The following is a 21,324-nucleotide window of genomic DNA, read 5'->3' as shown; positions in this document are numbered from 1 at the left end:
GTCTCACATAAAGTTTAGGATTCTTTAATTACTTCTGTAAAAAAATAATATTGGATTGTTTTAAGATTTTTAATTTATTTATTTGACAGAGAGAGATGACAAGCAGGCAGAGAGGCAGGCAGAGAGAGAAGAGGAAGCAGGCTTCCTGCTGAGCAGAGAGCCTGATGCGGGTCTCGATCCCAGGACCCTGGGATCATGACCTGAGCCGAAGGCAGCGGCTTAACCCACTGAGCCACCCAGGAGCCCCTAACATTGGATTTTTGATAGGAATTGGATTTACAGATGGTTTTCGGTAGTATGGACATTTTAACAATGTTAATTCTTACCATTCATAAATATGAGCTATCTTTCAATTTGTGTCTCCTTCAATTTCTTTATCAATGTCATAGTTTATGGAGTACAGACCTTTCATCTTCTTAGTTAAATCTATTCCTAAGTATTTTATTATTTTTGATGCTATAGTGAATTAGATAGTTTTCTTTATTTTTTCAGATAGTTCATCATTAGAGTGTTAAAATGCTCCTGTCTTGTGCTTACTTTGGCAGCACATATACTAAAATTGGAATGATGCAGAGAAGATTAGCGTGATCACTGAACAAGGATGACATGAAAAACTGGGAAGCATTCCATATTAAAAAAAAATGAAACTAAACAAAATTCTTGTCTTTTATATATTGATCTTGTATTTGGCAGCTTTACTAAATTTTTTATTCAAAATTTTGTGAAGTTTTTAGGATTTTTTAACATGTAAGTTCATGTTATCCAAAAAAAGAAAATTTTACTTCTTCCTTTTTTATTCGTTTTTGGAGTCTCTTATTTCGTTGTGTTCCTTCTTTCTCTTTCTAGGACATCCAGTACTATGTCAAATGAGAGTAGTGAAAGTGGACACACTTGTCTTTTTTCTGATCTTTAAGGGGAAAACTTTCAAACGTTTTTGATTGAATATGAGATTAGCTCTGGGCTTGCAATGTGTTTTGTCTTTAATGGATTTTTTAAATTATTTTTTTAAACTTTTTATAAACATATAATGTATTTTTATCCCTAGGGGTACAGTTCTGTGAATCACCAGGTTTACACATTTCACAGCACTCACCATCACTCACCATAGCACCTGCCCTCCCCAATGTCCATACTCCCACCATCCTCTCCCATCACACCTCCCTTCAGCAACCCTCAGTCTGTTTTGTGAGATTCAGTCTTTTATGGTTTCTCTCCCTCCCAATCCCATCTTCTTTTATTTTTCTTTTCGTACGCCTGAAACCGCCTATGTTGCATCTCCACTTCATCATATCAGGGAGATCATATGATAGTAGTCTTTCTCAGATTGATTTATTTCGCCAAGCATAATACCCTCTAGTTCCATCCACGTCATCACAAATGGCAGGATTTCGTTTCTTTTGATGGCTGCATAGTATTCCATTGTACATATATACCACATCTTATTTATTGATTCATCTGTTGAAGGACATTTAGGTTCTTTCCATAGTTTAACTATTGTGGACATTGCTGCTATAAACATTTGGGTGCATGTGCCCCTTCAGAATGCCACGTTTGTATCTGTAGGGTATGTACCCAGTACTACAAGCACTGGGTCATAGGGTAGTTCTATTTTCAGCTTTTTGAGGCACCTCCACGCTGTTTTCCAGAGTGGTTGCACCAGCTTGCATTCCCACGTACAGTGTAGCAGGGTTGCACTTTCTCCACATCCTCGCCAGCATCTGTCATTGACTGACTTGTTCATTTTAGCCATTCTGAAAGGTGTGAGGTGGTATCTCATTCTGGTTTTGCATTGTATTTCCCTGATGCCGAGTGATGTGGAGCATTTTTTCACATGTCTGTTGGCCATTTGGATGTATTCTTTGCAGAAATGTCTGTTCATGTCCTCTGCCCATTTCTTCATTGGATTATTTGTTCTTAGGGTGTTGACTTTGATAAGCTCTCTATAGATTTTGGATACTGGCCCTTGATCTGATATGTCATTTGCAAATATCTTCTCCCAGATAACTTCTGACAGTCATCTTTTGGCTTTGTTAACTGTTTCCTGTGCTGTGCAAAAGCTTTTTGATCTGATGAAATCCCAAGAGTTCATTCTTGACCTTGCTTCCCTTGCCTTTGGTGATGTTCCTAGGAAGAAGTTGCTGCTGCTGAGGTCAAAGAGGTTGCTACCTGTTCTCTCCTCAAGGATTTTGATGGATTCTTTTCTCACATTATGATTCTTCATCCATTTCCAGTCTATTTTCATGTATGGTGTAAGGAAATGGTACAATTTCATTTATCTGCATGTGGCTGTTCTATTTTCCCGACCCCAAGGCCAGCAGCTCCTTCTCTACTCCCGGGGCCGCGTGCTGTGCCTTCCCCACACTTGCTCCTGGGGAGCACGGAGACAGACCTGTGCAACCACTCTTCTCTCTCAGGCAGAGGGGATGCAGGGCAAAGAGTATTTCGCTCCATTCGGGTATCTTCCACCGTGGCACCTGGTGGCAAGCCCGTCTGCCTTTGGGACAGGTGGCCAAGGAGATGCTGTCCCCTTGGGACCTGAGGCACAGGACAGGCCTGCATTCTGCCCAGACTCCTTCCTCAGAGTGGAGCACGCATCCCTGCCCTAGTCGTTCCCTCATGACTCCTTAGCAGCCAGGCTTCCATGTCTCCGCACAGGGAGCGGGTGACACTTGTCTTGCCAGCAGCCTGCTCTTCGTGCCATGGCAGGCTATCCTGCTTCCCGAGCGTTTCCCGACCCCATGGCCAATGGCTCCTTCTCTTCCCCGGGGGCGGCGTGCTCTGCTTCCCCACAATCGCTCCTGGGGAGTGCGGTGACAGACCTGTGCGACCATGCTTCTCTCTCAGGCAGAGGGGATGCTAGGGCAAAGAGTAGTTCGCTCCATGCGGGTATCTTCCACCGTGCTGCGGAGACTAGCTCAGGCAAGCAGTAGCAGCATCCCCAAACCCAACTCTGATTTCCCAACGAATGCTGTGCTTTCCCAGGGGAGATGCCCAGGCAAAGAGGTTTTCGCTGTATGCGGGTTTCTCCCACCGTGAGACTGGGCTCAGGCAAGCAGCAGCAGCCCACAGAACATTTCTCAGAGAATGCTGTGCTTTCGCAGAGGCTTTGGCTTGGAGCGAACAGCACTTTGCCGCTGCTTCCTCAGCAAGGCTTCAGTCGCTTCAGGGAAGAAGAGCTGCGGGAGAGCTGGTGCATCTTGGGCCTTGCTTTCCCGGGCTCCCTGTTCGAGTCCTGGGTTCACTGTGCCAGGCTGAACTAAACAGACATAGCCACAACCGTGCAGTAGCGTGCGTAGCCTAGGATGGCACTCTATGCACACTACCATGTCCCAGTGTAGGCATCGCTTGGCCTTTTACTCTGGCGCTCAGGCGGAGTCACGAACTAGGCCAGTGCTTTCCCCACAGGAAAGGAGAGATGACAGGATCCCTGCACACCGCCCCTGCACTGAATAGGGAGCTTTGGGGGACTGTCCCCCCTCCTTCCCCTTAAACCCCGTGTCTCTTCAGCAGCAGCAACTTCCTCCTAAGAACATCGCCAAAGGCAAGGGAAGCAAGGGCAGGAATGAACTCTTGGGATTTCATCAGATCAAAAAGCTTTTGCACAGCAAAGGAAACAGTTAACAAAGCCAAAAGATGACTGTCAGAAGTTATCTGGGAGAAGATATTTGCAAATGACATACCAGATCAAGGGCCAGTATCCAAAATCTATAAAGAGCTTATCAAAGTCAACACCCTAAGAACAAATAATCCAATGAAGAAATGGGCAGAGGACATGAACAGACATTTCTGCAAAGAATACATCCAAATGGCCAACAGACATGTGAAAAAATGCTCCACATCACTCGGCATCAGGGAAATACAATGCAAAACCAGAATGAGATACCACCTCACACCTTTCAGAATGGCTAAAATGAACAAGTCAGTCAATGACAGATGCTGGCGAGGATGTGGAGAAAGTGCAACCCTGCTACACTGTACGTGGGAATGCAAGCTGGTGCAACCACTCTGGAAAACAGCGTGGAGGTGCCTCAAAAAGCTGAAAATAGAACTACCCTATGACCCAGTGCTTGTAGTACTGGGTACATACCCTACAGATACAAACGTGGCATTCTGAAGGGGCACATGCACCCAAATGTTTATAGCAGCAATGTCCACAATAGTTAAACTATGGAAAGAACCTAAATGTCCTTCAACAGATGAATCAATAAATAAGATGTGGTATATATGTACAATGGAATACTATGCAGCCATCAAAAGAAACGAAATCCTGCCATTTGTGATGACGTGGATGGAACTAGAGGGTATTATGCTTGGCGAAATAAATCAATCTGAGAAAGACTACTATCATATGATCTCCCTGATATGATGAAGTGGAGATGCAACATAGGCGGTTTCAGGCGTACGAAAAGAAAAATAAAAGAAGATGGGATTGGGAGGGAGAGAAACCATAAAAGACTGAATCTCACAAAACAGACTGAGGGTTGCTGAAGGGAGGTGTGATGGGAGAGGATGGTGGGAGTATGGACATTGGGGAGGGCAGGTGCTATGGTGAGTGATGGTGAGTGCTGTGAAATGTGTAAACCTGGTGATTCACAGAACTGTACCCCTAGGGATAAAAATACATTATATGTTTATAAAAAGTTTAAAAAAATAATTTAAAAAATCCATTAAAGACAAAACACATTGCAAGCCCAGAGCTAATCTCATATTCAATCAAAAACGTTTGAAAGTTTTCCCCTTAAAGATCAGAAAAAAGACAAGTGTGTCCACTTTCACTACTCTCATTTGACATAGTACTGGATGTCCTAGAAAGAGAAAGAAGGAACACAACGAAATAAGAGACTCCAAAAACGAATAAAAAAGGAAGAAGTAAAATTTTCTTTTTTTGGATAACATGAACTTACATGTTAAAAAATCCTAAAAACTTCACAAAATTTTGAATAAAAAATTTAGTAAAGCTGCCAAATACAAGATCAATATATAAAAGACAAGAATTTTGTTTAGTTTCATTTTTTTTTAATATGGAATGCTTCCCAGTTTTTCATGTCATCCTTGTTCAGTGATCACGCTAATCTTCTCTGCATCATTCCAATTTTAGTATATGTGCTGCCAAAGTAAGCACAAGACAGGAGCATTTTAACACTCTAATGATGAACTATCTGAAAAAATAAAGAAAACTATCTAATTCACTATAGCATCAAAAATAATAAAATACTTAGGAATAGATTTAACTAAGAAGATGAAAGGTCTGTACTCCATAAACTATGACATTGATAAAGAAATTGAAGGAGACACAAATTGAAAGATAGCTCATATTTATGAATGGTAAGAATTAACATTGTTAAAATGTCCATACTACCGAAAACCATCTGTAAATCCAATTCCTATCAAAAATCCAATGTTAGGGGCTCCTGGGTGGCTCAGTGGGTTAAGCCGCTGCCTTCGGCTCAGGTCATGATCCCAGGGTCCTGGGATCGAGACCCGCATCAGGCTCTCTGCTCAGCAGGAAGCCTGCTTCCTCTTCTCTCTCTGCCTGCCTCTCTGCCTGCTTGTCATCTCTCTCTGTCAAATAAATAAATTAAAAATCTTAAAACAATCCAATATTATTTTTTTACAGAAGTAATTAAAGAATCCTAAACTTTATGTGAGACCATAAAAGACAACAAATAATCAAAGCAGTTCTGAGAAAGAATGAAGAAGAGAAATTACACTTCTTGATTTGAAACTATACTACAAAGCCAAAAAAAAAAGAGAGAGAGAATGAAAACACAATCCACAGAATGTAAGAAAATACTTACGAATCTTATAAATAAAAAGAGGTTAATAACCAACAGATACAAATAGAAAAAAATATATAATTAAAAAAATAGCAAAAGGATCTCAATAGACTTTTTTTTTTCAAAATTTATATAAATGACCAACAGGAGCATTAAAAAGTGCTCAACGTAAAAAACTCAGGGCAGGGGCTCCTGGGTGGCTCAGTGGGTTAAGCCGCTGCCTTCAGCTCAGGTCATGATCCCAGGGTCCTGGGATCGAGCCCCGCATCAGGAGCATTAAAAAGTGCTCAACATAAAAAACTCAGGGCAAAGTCATTATGTTGTTGTTGTTGTTTACCTCTGAAAAACACAGCAAGATATTACTACCTATTAGAACATATACTACCAAAAAATTGAAACTAACAAATTTTGGTAAATATTGGGGAAAATGGGGAACTTATGCACTGTGATAGGGATATAAATTTGTATGGAAAACAGTATGGAGATTATTCATATTATTAAAAGTAAAATTACCATATGATTCAGTAATCCCACTTCTAGGTATATATCTAAAGGAAACGAAGTCACTGTTCAAAGACATATCTGCACTCTTATGTTCATTATAAAATTATTAACTCTAAGCAAGAGATGGAAATAACTTCAGTATCCATTAATGGATGAATGAATAAAAGAAGTATGGTAAATATATACTATGGAATACTACTTAACCATGAAAAATTAAGAAATACTGCCATTTACAACAGCATGGATGGATCTTGAAGGTATTATACTGAGTGAAATATTTCAAAGATTTTATATATTTTTTTAATTTATGTATTATGATATCCCTTACATACAGAATCTGAGGAAAAGGCAAACTAATGGAAACTTAGAATTGAGTTGACAAGGGGTGAACCTGGGATGGAGTAAGGTGGTCAAAGGGTGCAAACTTGCAACTATAATGTGAAAAATTTCTGGGGATCTAATGTACAGCATGATGATCATAGTTAATAAAATATACATACTTTTTTATTGTGCTTCCCTTTATTAAACTTTGCATATATCACATTCTTACAAGTTGAAAGTTTATAGCAATCTTGTATAAGAGAGGTCTGCTGCCACCATTTTTCTAACAACATTTGTTCATTTTGTGTCTCTCTCTCACATGTTGGTAATTCTTGCAATATTTCAAGTTTTTTCATTATTATTGTATTTGTTATGGTGATCTGTGATCAGTAATTATGACCCACTGAAAACTCAGAACTAGTTTACTTAAGGTATATACATTGTTTTTCTTTAAAAACATAATGCTTTTGAACAGTACAGTATAGTGTTTATTTTTTATATGCACTGGGAAACATAATTTTTTATATGCACTGGGAAACCAAAAAAATAATAATTTGACTTAGTTTATTGAGATAATCACTTTATAGATGCAGTCTGGAACCAAACCCACAAGACCTCTGAAGTTTATCTCTTCTATACTATATACATAAAAGTTGCTAAGAGAGTAGATCTTAAAATTCCTTATGATACATGCATAAAAAACAGTGGCAACTATACGAGATAGTAGATGTATTAACATTTTTATGTAGATTATATTGCAATAAAGATGCATATCAATTTATCAAATTGTACAAAATTTACACAATGTTAAAAGTTTGCAATGTTATAAGAAATCATTTCTTAAACTTACAAATTATAATATGTCGATTTTTTTTCAATAAAGCTGGAAAAAACTTTTTGTAGAATTAATCTATTTTTCAAAAAAGGAAGTAAGGAAGTAGAAACTACAACTAACTCTGAAATAATAGAATATAAAATCCATTTTCGTTATATACACTGTGACAAAAACTATTACTTAGTTTACAATGAAGGAGTACTTATGAAGCATGAAGGATGGTCTATAAATAAGGCTGAAAGAGCTCAGTTTTAAGGTTTAAATTTAAAATCTTCTTTTGAAATACTAAACTGACCACCCAGGTTTCCAAACATAAATGTCTTAACTGCATGAATTTATTTCATACAATTCTATAATCTAGTTTCATAAGAAAGCAGCATGCAAATTTTGAATAAGACAGACTTGCTTAAGTTTCTTTATGTTCAACAGTAAAGGATACCTCCCTAAAAATAAATAGAAGAAAAATCAGCATATTTATTATGATAATTATTATTCATAATGAGATTCATATTGAATTAGGGAATATATATCCTCAGAGGGGGTAAAGTAAAATGAAATTTATTTTGGTAAATGTGTCTATGAATAGTCAATACAATGCCTCAATATAAATGAATATTACCATTTTGAACAATTTAATTACTATTATTAGAATTATTATAAGTATAAAAATAGCTATCATTTTAGCATGGAATATGAGAATCTCATGCTCCATGCTTCATCACATCCACACAACAACTCTGCATAATAAGTATTATCATCACCATTTCATGGGTGAAAAAACTGAGGCTAACACATTTAGATAACTGGTTTATGATTACATGGCTAGTAAAGATGCATCACACTAATTTAGGCTTTCTGATTTCAGAATTGTACTCTTTCCACTGCACATTCTATTACTCCGTAAATACTTGGCCTGTTTTCATTTAGTTCTTTAATTTTATTCATGTGGTGATGGCTTAAAGCTTCCTTTAAAGGAAGCTTAAAAAATTCATTTAACCAAAAGCTCCCAAGAATTAAAAATGTCATGGATCTAATGTAGACATGGATATCATTAGTTAATGGGTAACTATATATTTTCCACTCTAGTGAGGTAACAATCAGAGTATTTTTCTAAGTTTTAGTCTCTCAGTGTTCAAAAGGACTTTGTTAAAATAGAAATATTTAGACAAAGGTGATCAAAAGTCTGGATCAGGTCAACTTAAGATAAATATTAGGAAACTGAGGAAACAAATGGAGATTTGAACACTGAGCTATGATATAATGAATGGTTTCAAGTATTTAGTAGAGTATAGAAAAGCCCTTGAAAGCCTGGTCTTAGCCTAGCATTGCAGCTTCAGGGATTTCTGTCTATCTATCATCTATCTATCTAGATATAAATTTGAAAACTTTTTTAACTTAAAGATTTTGAGAAATAGAACATAATCAGCACCATAGAAGATCTGTTTATGATAACAACCTAACCCCTCCTCCCAGTTTGTTAATATTCTCTCTTATTTAATGTAACATTGTGCAAATAGACCACTACTGATCTGCCGTTATGAATGAAATAGCTATAATCATCTGTTTGCATATCCTGGTGAAAATATTCATTTAGTTCCATGTTGTATTTCTAGGAATGGACCAGATTTTTATTTTTATTTTTAAGTTTTCTAAATAGTGTCCAACTTACCTCAAATGATTTTATTATGGGCACTTTCATTCTTTCACATTCTTGCAAGACAATTTTACTGTTGCCCAATATGGTAAGTGTGTAATAGTATGTCATTTTAGGTTTTAATTTATTTTTAATTTAATTTAATTTAATTCCAGATTCATAAGAAAGATAAACAGTTTTGATATATGAGTGGCCATTTGGATTACCCTTTCTCAAATCTTTTGATATCTTAACATTGTGTCATACTGACTTCTTTAATAGTAGATATTCTGAATGAACTTTTAGCTGTGTAGGTCTTCTCTATTTTATTTTGAACTTGTTTTCATTTCAAAATCTTTATAGTTATTTTCATAATCTGCTTTTATTTTGCTTTGTCTCTTATCTATCTATCTATCTATCTATCTATTTGCAAGCAAGAGAGAGCGAGCAAGTGAGAGCGCAGGGAGGGATAGAAAAAGAAGGGGAAAGAATCTTAAGCAGGCTCCAGGCTCAGCACAGAGCCCAACTCTGAGCTCTATTTCACAACCCTGACATCATGACCTGAGCGTAAATGAAAGAAATAAAATAAAATTAAGGTGTTAAAAAAAAAGGAAATAGAATTGGAGGTTTAATTAAGTGAGCCACCCAGGCACCCCTGTGGTATCTTAAATTAGCTGTCATATCTTTAAAGTTCTAGAGTATCCATTTGGTTCATTTATAAAACCTTTCTCAATATCATTTTTAGTTTCAGTTTTTTGTTCAATTTGCTTCCCCTCTCATTTCTTTGAGCAGAGTAATCAAGCCATTTTACAATCTTTATTGATCATTTTAACATCATACTTAATCCCATTTTGTCTATCAAATCTTGTTAATGGTTTTTCTTTGTGTGCTTTGTTCCATTTTGCTACGTTCAAGACATTATATTTGAAACTCTTATTGAGTAGGGATAATTAAGAGCTATAATAATGGTATGGTCCTCCTTGGCAGGATTTTCTCTTATATCTGAGACTCTATAAGACAATCATACTCCAAATTCAGTGATTGACTTTCTCAGTTTACACAGAAGGCAAGGTAGGCTATAGTCTTATTTCTGCTTCTCCTTGTGCTTTGGGGATCTCAACTTAAATTTGGGTTGTACCAGAGTCCTCAAATTTGATTGCTGCTGGATTTTGAATTTTGTTTCTCTAGTATCAAGAGTCTATTAACAACACAGCTCAGTGTGTTTTAGCAGTTTCGAATGCTCTCATAGGTAAAATGGCTTCAGGGCATATATCTCTAGGCTCTCATTGTATTTCGTATTTTGGCCCAGTAATTCCTCACTTATTTTTAAAATCATTCTGATATTTTTAACTTTAAAAGCTATTTTGTCTGGATTTTTAGTTGTCTTAAGTAGGAGTTTTTAGATCACCATTACTAGACCAACAACAAACATAGATGAAAATATCTGCAGTAGTTTATCACGTCTTTATGGCTTTGAACTTCCATAAGCTGAGGCATCCTTCTCTAATCACTTAGGCAAACTCCAATTTACCCTTTAAAACAACACAAGAATTGCTTCATTTATTAACATGTTCAGGGATGACTCTTCCCCACTGTTCTTACCAACTTTCCCACACATTCTTTGCTACCCACACCTTGTTTATGAACTTTCATTAGGTATATCAGCGTGACCAGAATTTTGCTCTATTGTATTTTTGTCCTTTAGAGCTTTAATTAAATATGAATTCCATAGAAAGTCTGTCCCTTTTCTTTCAAACCTGGGTTAGTTATTTCTTCTCATTCTTTGTCAGAAGTTACTTTATTAGAGAAACTTATAGCTCTATTGTGACTTTGGAGCCTTTACAGTTTTTTGACTGGAAAAATCACCCATCCCTGAGATTTTTACGCAGCTTCCTAGCTGATATTATTCAGAAATCTGTTCAAAACAGACTTTTTCAGGGAGGCCCTTTCGGACCACTCAGTTAAAAAACCTCTTCTCAATCACTGCTCTTTTTAAAATGGGCTTATTTATTTCAAATATGCATCACTATTAAAGAAAAACCAGTACGATTTTTTTTTTAAAGTTGGCTTACCTATTATCTATCTCTCCCATTAAAATGATTCCTCTGGTCTGGGGTTTTGTTGTGCTCACCTTAGGCCAGGAACTCAATAAATTGTCTCTGAATGACTGAATTGTTTGACTCCCTTGCTAGATTCTCAACTTCATGAGGCCAAAGATTGTTCTATTCAGTCCTTCTTTATCCTCAATGTCTGTTATATTGCAGTCACTTACATGACTAATGGGAAAAATCACAGAAAGAAAGAGTTAAAACTACAGAAAAACCCTGTAGGTTCAATAATACAAAGCTTTCTAAAATTATTTAGCCCAGGAATTGAATACTGGCTGCACTTTTGATTTTTTTAAATGGTATTGAATTTAATTTAAATGGAAATACTTGAATGGTAGGATAATAAAAAAATTATAAAAGCAACTTGCTCCTTAAAGTAAGAATTATATAGGGCATCTCTTCTAGAAGCAAAATCTTCAAATGTCAAACATCTGAAAGCATAGAAGGAGAAGTAAGAGTGTGAATTGTACTTCAATGCTCTTTTCTTTATATTCAGAACACAGCTTCATTCACACCTTTCCAATTTTTTCAACTCTTTTGACAAAGCCTTCAGAGGAGTTACTGCTGATGACAACCACCACAGGCTAACAGGAGAAATTTTATAAAGAAAAATAATAGCATGTTTTTCCCAAATTGTTAAGGATATGGTGAAGCTCTGTCAGATTCAAAGGAGGAATGTGCAATTCCATGCTATATATAATAATAACTTATTTTAATAGTGGCTTTGCAATTTTTCAGATATATCCATTTACTGAAACCACCATCAAATAAACAAAAACAAACAAATTAACAGGGGTTCGAGACAGAAATTATCTTATCTAAAAATAGCACATGTTCACAGAATACACAACACATATCCCAAGTACTACTATAGGTTTCAAGTAATAGTCAAAACAATAGTAAAAATGATTCAGACCCTACCAGTCAAATCATACTGTAAATCCTTATCTTTAGATCAAGTACACTGAGAGACAGGCAGAGAGAGAGAGAGAAGAAAGCAGGCTCCCTGCTGAGCAGAGAGCCCGATGCGGGACTCGATCCCAGGACCCTGAGATCATGACCCGAGCCGAAGGCAGTGGCTTAACCCACTGAGCCACACAGGCGCCCCCAAAGTGAGTATTTTAACGCAAAAGAGCCGGTTGGGAATATTGTTTTATAAAATAGTGGTTTTTTAAATTAACTTTTAAAAATTCAATTAGTTAACATATAGTGTACCATTAGTTTCAAATGTAGATTTCAGTTATTCATCCTTAGCATATAATAGCTAATGCTCAGTACTTACTGTTATAGCTTCTTGAAAGCAGAATTTTAACCCACTGAGCCACCCAGGCGCCCTTGAAAGCAGAATTTTAGATCACATTTTCTGATAATTCCATGTAGTACAACACTTTCCTGCTAGCAACCTTCAAAACATACTGTTTGTTAGAGGAATTTCTTTAATAATAAATAAATAGGAATTTATTTAAATTTATAAATATATAAAATAAATAGGGATTTATTTAAATTTATTTAAATATTGCACACTGTTTCATTGTTCATAAATAAGGTGATGATATTATAGCCATTAGTTGGTAGCACTGATATATCACTTTCTTTTTACTTCTCAGTGCATTCTCTTTACACAAAATAGATATATATTTTAAAAGAATCTGAATCTGTGGCAAACTTTTAAAAAACCCTCTACAGTAAAGTTTATCATTTTAAGTAATCTCAATTATCTTCCTCAATTGTGATAGTATATCCTTCTATCTAGGCCAGATATTGTATGAGGGATTTGAAGAGACATACTTTTCTAAATTTCACTTTTCTCATCGGCAAAATGCTTATCATGATCCTACAATAAAATACACTTACAATTTTTTGATGAAAATTTATTTATTTATTTTAAGATTTTATTTCTTTATCAGAGAGAGTGGGCGAGAGAGCAAGCACAGGCAGACAGAATGGCAGGCAGAGGCAGAGGGAGAAGCAGGCTCCCAGCCGAGCAAGGAGCCCGATGCGGGACTCGATCCCAGGACGCTGGGATCATGACCTGAGCCAAAGGCAGCTGCTTAACCAACTGAGCCACCCAGGCGTCCCTTTTGATGAAAATTTAATCTGTATAAACAATATATTTGCTGTAATGCGTGGTTCATGGAAAACATCTTATTTAATTATAAGCAACAACAGTATTAGAAATTAAGTAAATGTGTCTATAATATTTAAAGTTTTAACACAAAATTCCAGTGCTTTGCCTTATTTTCTCAAGTCCCTTTACCACTTTCACTGACAGAGTCAAATGTACTTTTTCTACTAGTAGCCAGCTCTTTGTCTTTTGTCAGAAAGATGCCCTTGTGAATTATTTATAATAGAGATACTAGCAATAATAAGAAGAATACTAATAAATAGCAATTAAAATGTTAAAAAAAAGTTTTCTTAACTAATTAGGGTTCTTAGACATCAATTAGAGGAACCACCTCTGGCAAGCAAATTAATCTGCAAGACATTCCCAGAATTAACAAGTCAGTCAGATACACGGTTGTCCGTAGACTGAAAGGTGAAGCAAAAGGACTATGTTTGGAAAATACGTAAGGACAGTGAAAAAAATGATCAAATTTTTAGGCAAAATAAATTCCTAGGTGTCCTTTCAATGGAGTCCTGGGCATTATGTAGCAGAAACTCTGGAGATTATCTCAATCCATTGGAGTCACCCCGTTTATTAGCTTGCTATTGATAAAGTTATTTACAAACTGTAGAGCAAGAGGTTATAATGTAGAAAACTGATGGTAATGCACAAGATTCTTGTTAACAATAATGCAAGTTAGTGACTTTTCATAAGAAAACATAAATCCTGTAACCCAAATTATGGGCCCAGAGCACTTCTGCTGCACAACTCTGCTTATATCCCAAATAACCATGTGAACTAGTTTTAATATCTGCTTCTCTTATTAATTTTTGAATAAAAATTCTAGACACAAGTATTTTATAATTGTGTGATAAACATGCATTTAATTTCTTGGAGAACAAAACACACTTTAGCATAACTAGGTTCGTTCACAGAACCAGCCTTGATAACACACTTCTATATGTTAGAAATGATGTAATAAATGTAGAATATCGGGCACTTGTTTGGTATTCTTTGCCATGTTTTGCACTATCTAAAAAGAGATCAGTGAACTTGGACTGGAGTTAGTAGACATGGAAGAAAATAAAATATTACAGAGAAGAATACTCTGTGGTCCACAACCTAAACGGGCTGGGATTCCCATCATTTGGATCCCTGTAGCTTTACAAAAGTCAATTAAATTTTTGTATCTCCAATTAAAATTGATTCCCCAATACTTTTTCAAACATCTCTTGTAAAGTATTGTTTCCCAGAAAAAAAAGGATTTTGCACATGTATCTGCCTTTGTCTCTAGTCATGATCTCAGTCAGGATCCTGGGATCGAGCCCCATATCGGGCTTCCTGCTCATTAGGGAGTATACATCTCAGTCTCTCTCTGCAGCTACATCCCCCTGCCCCACGCATGCTCTCTCTCTCAAATAAATAAATACAATCTTTAATTTTTTAATTAAAAATAAGATAAATAAAATAAAATAAAAAGTCTGGTCTTACTGCCCCATTTAGCTCCTTTTTTTTTTTTTATTTGAGTTGTATTTAAAGCAGCATGAGATAACATGAGGCTCTCAAACTTAAAAAAAAAAAAGAAAAAAATTGAGTTTTGTTAGGATTTAAGATCTTGTCTGCTAGACAAAAAGGTTGGCTTTGTTAACATGTGAAAATTAATAAAAGAGAATAAGATAGAATTCTAAAATTTTTGTAGAAATTAAAAATTTCCTCCAACCCAATTACATACAGACCCATTAAGTAAATTCATTCCAATGTCCCAAACCAACCTTTTCTAATAGTAATGCATCTGTGTAAACAGGGTCAACCCAAGGAATAAATAAATATTATTACTTTTTTCCTGTCTCTTCCACAGTCACATCTGGGTATATTGGGAGCAAGCCAATTATCTATCTTATAAGACATGATATCATAAGGAAGGGTATTCTGTCCATTTGGAACAACTGAAAATCATTGTAATTTTATCTTGGTGCAGTAACTTGAGATGGCACAGTGTGGGCTATGAATATATTTTATTTTTTTTACTGGGAAGAAGAGATTATAGAGATATTGGTTATCCAAGAGAGACTGACAGGTGTTGATAGTTGCCAGGTCAATATCCATCTACTTTTTCCTTTCATATCAGAAAGCACTGAGGGATTGACAACAAGGAAACTTAAAACAACATCAAATATTTTATTGTCTCTTTTCTAGTTACATTGTAACCATATGACAAAGTATCAGTCGTACAAGATATCATTCTCTTTTACCTCTATCTTTCTGCCAGAAATGTGGGCTTAATAGTGAGAACTCCAACAGCAATTTTTGCAACTGTGAATAAAAAGCCATGGAAACCTCTAAGATACTTCACTTGACTTTCTTAAGACTCTGAACCAACACCAGAAAACACTCTCTGTAGTCTACTTGTTAAATAAAAAAATATGGTTAAACCACTTTTGACAGTCTACTACCTACAGCAAAATGTAAATCTTAATTGAAATACGTCCTCTCAACTGTGCTTAAGCAACTGCGTCCTGAGCTTTTCAGGTTTTCAGTCTGAAAGAGTACACCTCTGGCGCTCTGAAAGGGAAGAGAAAAAACACCCTGTTCTCCATATAAATTAAAGAAGAGAAATCTGTGCATTTACGTGGGCCATATAAAATTTATCAAGCAATTATCTCCTAACTCCTTCCTATCCAAATTACCTGATATGCTCTCCCTACTCCTTTATTCCACGTTACTGCCTTTTCCAGGATTCTGTATCACATCACAACATGTCTTCTGTTATTTCCTTCTTGCAAGCTAGTTTCGTTTTCTCCATCTAAAAAAATCAACAATCATTGTGTATTTCAATTCCCATTTTCCTCAAATGCATTGATTCTTCTCATCTATTACTCTTTTCTCATACTCAGTGTCTTTGTCTTTATGGGGTTTGTACTTTGCTTTTCCCCATCCTTTACTGCCATTATATAACCAAATCTAATAACTTCTTAGAGAAAGTTAAAAGTTCCTGCATAGCCACATGTGAACACAAAGTCACTGATTTTTAGCAAACCTATAAGATAGTCAGACATCCATTCAATTTCTTTTTTTAAAGATTTTATTGATTTATTTGACAGAGAGAGATGACAAGCAGGCAGAGAGGCAGGCAGAGAGAGAGGAGGAAGCAGGCTCCCTGCTGAGCAGAGAGCCTGATTTGGGGCTCGGTCCCAGGACCCTGGCATCATGACCTGAGCCGAAGACGGTGGCTTAACCCACTGAGCCACCCAGGCGTCCCTCCATTCAATTTCTTAACTGAGTCTCAAATGCATCCTGAGTTCTAACCTAAACCTACGTTCTACTTCTTACTCGTTGTTATATGACCAAAGTCTTTCAGTTCAGTATTTTGTAACATTTAAATATTAATCAATTGATGCTTTGTTTGTGTATTTCTATGAAAATAATTTGAATACTGTAGATTTATTGTTATATTTATAGATTTATAATCAAAGTTTCATCAGTTGAAGTTTTTGGAAATTTCAGATATAATGATTAACCTAAAATGATACTGCCTCAACTCCCTCTGCTATCAAGGCCCTACACCTGATTCTAGCCAAACCTGCGGTGGATAGTTCCATGGGAAATTGCAGTTACTTAACACTGATAGCATCTCCTGTTCTCTCTCTCATTTTAGAATGTCTCCAACACAACCCAAAAGTGTAGGAGAGTTAATGTCCTCTGAGGACAGCTCTCAGTGAAGTGGAAATAAGAACCATAGGTAAAATTGTCAGTTTTCAGGTCTTCATGAGGACAACTTAAAGAAGTTTCTCAGGACCTTTCAGTAAAAGCAAGCCTTCATTTTCTATCCACAACAATTATATCAACAATGTACCTCTTTGACAAAGTTGCTTCTTCACTGTATCACTTTCCCATTCTTTTCTACCTTGGATAATCCCCCAGATAAACTAACAGTACTCAAATCCTTTGTCCTACTTTTTGCTCTCAGGATAAATGGAGCCAAAAGACTTAGATTAATATCAAGTTCTGAATGGGATCTTAGAGCTATTCACGTCCAGATTTTCATAAACATAGGGACCTTTGAATTATCAGGCTATAAATAAGTTCTAAATGGAGGGGGCAAAAGCAAAAAGTAGAAATTTTTATGTTTGATTTTTAATCATGAGTAGTTGACTTTATTGATTATTAAAAATACTTACATTATAAAAGTGTGGATCTTTGTAAAACAATGTCATAATGTAAGAAATAAGTTGCATAGTCCTTTTGAGAATATTAAACCAAGTGTTCAGGTGCCATCTAATTTCTTGTTTAATCCAGAAATTTGGTGTGCATTATCTTGAGGAATAGGATTTTGAAGTCCAGACTGACTAACAGAAAACTGATCCAAATGTGTGTGTTTACATTTCTGCTTTTGTTGTAAAAATCAAAGTTTGATTGCTGGTTTAAAATGGTAAAACTAATAATGTTCATGGACTCAATTATAAATTTTCTAATTGTATGTGAAGAATCCAATAAACATATAATTAATTGATTTGCAAATCCTCAAAGAGCTACAGGATCAGGTAGTGGTGTGTTCTGATTCGACAGCATCATAATGCAGCATTTTATATGTGTGTCTAATGTATATTTTCATGAATGTTTGCTAGCTAGTCAGCCAATACAGAGAAATATTAGGTAGGGTAATTACTCACAGTTGTGTTTAATAAAATGAGAGAAAATTATCAAATGACACTAATAATAATAATCCTATAGCAGGCTAAATAATTCAATGATAATTACAAGTATTAATCTAGCTTTCTTCCCTGATTATGACTCTTCTCTCCTTTATCATAATGGGAGTAGCAGATTGTCTGCAATGAATTGTGAAAACCCAGCAGTGACTTTGGCAGTGAAGGCCTCCCATCAATTTTGATAGGTTAAAATGATTCTGGTTGGTCTTGAGCAAATGTGTCAATTTTTTTTTTCTGTGTGTGTCATAAAAGAAAGAAGCAATAGTAAATTCTTGCTGTTATTCCATGGAGCCAATAAAATCATACTGCCAACAAGAGGCTGTTGACACCGTAAGTGTAGTTAACTGTCTTGAAATAGTAGGCCTGGAAATAAAATTCCAATATTTCACATAACCTCTTTTTTTTTTAAAGAAAAAAACAAAACAAAACAAAACAACTATACTGCTTACATTTCGGGCCCTGCTTTGAGTAACTATTTTTGAACATTCCTACTGTAAGTGTATATATATATATTTTTTTTTCTGTGCAATAAATTCATTTAGAGATAAATTTGGATTGCAAATTATTTTGGGGGAGGCATGGTATTCGTGGCTAGTCTTACAAGTAGAAAGGACTAAAAGAAAGAAGAAAAACATTTTTATTACAGCATATTTACATCTGTCCAAAGTACTTATTTACTATAATACTGACTAATGTATAATACTGTACACAAAGAAAGAAGATAAATGAGTTATAATTCAGTCGAAGTATAGCTGGCCATTTTAAAACTTACCACTGAATCTTTCTGGTATGAAATGTGATATCTGGCTATCTGTTCCAGTTCATTACATCAGGTCATTTGTATGTTCTTATTACCATTTTGATAGCATAGCACATTTTATAACCCAGACATTTTACAATGGAACTATGATGCATGTATTTTCAAAAGTATAGACATACATGGAACTATGAGGTCTATATGGCACTACAGTACCGTAGTGCCATATAGACTCAACAAATAAAAGTGTCCAAGGCTCTGAGTGAGATTTATCAATATTGTATAAGACCAGGCCAACATGTGGTTTTGATATAAATAATCTGTTCTTAAATTAGAATTACAATCGTTGAGTACAGTGTTGAAAATGGCAGATAGATTTTAGCTATCTTTGCTCACTAGGGAAAATGTTTAGTTTGGTCAGATTTTCACTTAACTTCTGAAAAATCTTACGTTTGAGAGAACCCTTCTGAAATAAGAATCCTTAAAGACATAACCCCTTTGGAACAAGTTTTCAAGAAACTTGTTTGATGTTGTAGACAATTATATGGCACACGTACTGTTCTAGATGTTTCATGCCAATAATATGTAAGCCATACCAAGGCTACATATACATATAGAGATGTTCTTCAGCTTACAAGGGGGCTACGTACAGAGAAACACATAAAAAATTGAAAATGCATTTAATACCCCTAAACTATCAAATATCATAGCTTACCTTAAGCTTATTTAAACATACTCAGAACACTTACATTTGCCTGCATTTGGGCAAAATCATCTTAAGCAAAGCCTATTTTATAACAAAGCATCAAATATCACATGCAATTTATTAAATATTACACTAAAAAAAAGAAGAATGGTTATATATAGAATGCTTGTAAGAATATCAGGTGTTCACCCCTGTAATCTTCTAGCTGACTGGGAGCTGTGGCTCACTGCTGCTGCCCAGCATCACAAGATGGCACCATACCACATGTCACTGGCCCTTTTTATAAAGACCCAAATTCAAAATTCAAAGTACAGTTTCTACTGAATCACTTTCACTTTCACATCATTGCCAAATATAAGTTGAATCATTGTAAATCAGGAGCCATCTGATTTGAAAGTTAAATCACAGTCACCCATATACACACAAAAAAAGGCCTTCATGTAGGGCCATCTATGGATCTCTAAACAACATAGCATGACATATCAACAGCAAAAAATGGATGTGAAGGGGACAATTGCTTTGCGTCAGTACTCTGAGCAGTAACATACATGGCCTTACTCACCTAGCAGAACTCCACAGCAAGCTGATGGCAAGGAATTTTACAAATGTTTGCTGAACAGATTAAGCACTATTCTTTTTAAATTAGTGTGCATATCTGTTTTCTAAAGATATGTAAATAGAATTCTTTTTAATTTAAATCAAATGGCTTTTTAGGGAAAATATACTAAAAATTCTGAAACTTGTATTGCTTATGAATCTTTGATTGGAATCCTTATCAAGTTGTATTTTTCAAGTTTTTTCTAAATAATCTTCAATGAATTGAAAATATTTTTTGGATTTTATTCAAGGCTATTAACACACAATTTCACTTTGTTAAATATAGTGCTAAACTTTCAACCAAAACGTTGTGTCTTTTTTTTTTTCCACTACCACATCCTCCATCTACTGACTGGATTCTCTCCCCAACTAGCACATATATACCATTGTCTATCTTTAGGATAAGTAAGGGTCGTCTTTTGTCTTTATTCTATTCCTCGTATGCTTCTGAACTTGTTGAATTTTAATATAGTCACACCATAAGTATCACATATTTGATTCCCCTTTAAATAGTAAACAGTGCACAACCAGAGCACACCTTCAAAGCTATCAATATACTTACTCTGATATATTATTTTTGTATTTTTGTAAATTAAAATAGTTAAATTATAGAACAAGAGTTTGAGGTGGTAGGTGTTGTAAGTTTTGCCCAAACTGACTTTTGTCAAACTCGTTTTTGTCATCATATATGTCAAGTAGTTTTCTCGGGTTTATTTTTAGAATATCCTTGTATAATGAATATTTACACTGATATCTAGTATAAAAATCTTGCAATTTATTTTAGAAACATTAAGATATTGAAAATCAATCTATTTCTTTAATTCATTGAAGACATTTTTGGCTTGTTTCCACTACTTTCTTACTGGTTAAAAAATGAATTTGAAGTAGTCTGAATTTCATTATTCTATGGCACTTTCCCTTTGATGAATACAAAGACGATATTCTATATTAGCTATCTGAGAAGAATTTATTTTTTTAATTTTATTTATTTGTAAGAGAGAGAGAGAGAGAGAGCACAAGCAGGGGGAGCAGCAGGGTGATGGAGAAGCAAACTCCCGGCTAAGCAGTGAATCTGTTGCAGAACTGAGTCCCAGGACCCTAAGATCATGACCTGAGCTAAAGGCTCAGGCGTTTAACTGACTGAGCCACCCAGGTGTCCCAATCTGAGAAGAGTTCTGTATGTTATTCCTATTAATATGCAGTTTAAAGTCTAGGTAATTAACTTAATATTTTAGTGGCTATTACATAGATAGCACTATGTTCCAGGCAGAGA

The 21,324-nt window shown here is 35.5% G+C and overlaps 2 non-coding genes across 2 annotated transcripts; one reads left to right on the top strand and one right to left on the bottom strand.

Moving 5' to 3' along the window:
* The first annotated feature begins 529 nt into the window (after positions 1-529).
* On the top strand, positions 530-636 carry LOC131834920 (U6 spliceosomal RNA). The gene has a single exon (XR_009355012.1). It is a non-coding gene; the product is annotated as a U6 spliceosomal RNA (small nuclear RNA).
* Positions 637-5,015: 4,379 nt separating this feature from the next.
* On the bottom strand, positions 5,016-5,122 carry LOC131834919 (U6 spliceosomal RNA). Its single transcript, XR_009355011.1, has one exon. It is a non-coding gene; the product is annotated as a U6 spliceosomal RNA (small nuclear RNA).
* Between the last annotated feature and the right edge of the window lie 16,202 nt (positions 5,123-21,324).

The sequence above is a fragment of the Mustela lutreola genome, chromosome 6, assembly GCF_030435805.1.
Source record: "Mustela lutreola isolate mMusLut2 chromosome 6, mMusLut2.pri, whole genome shotgun sequence".
NCBI lineage: Eukaryota > Metazoa > Chordata > Mammalia > Carnivora > Mustelidae > Mustela > Mustela lutreola.
This window is presented reverse-complemented; position numbering and strand designations above follow the sequence as displayed.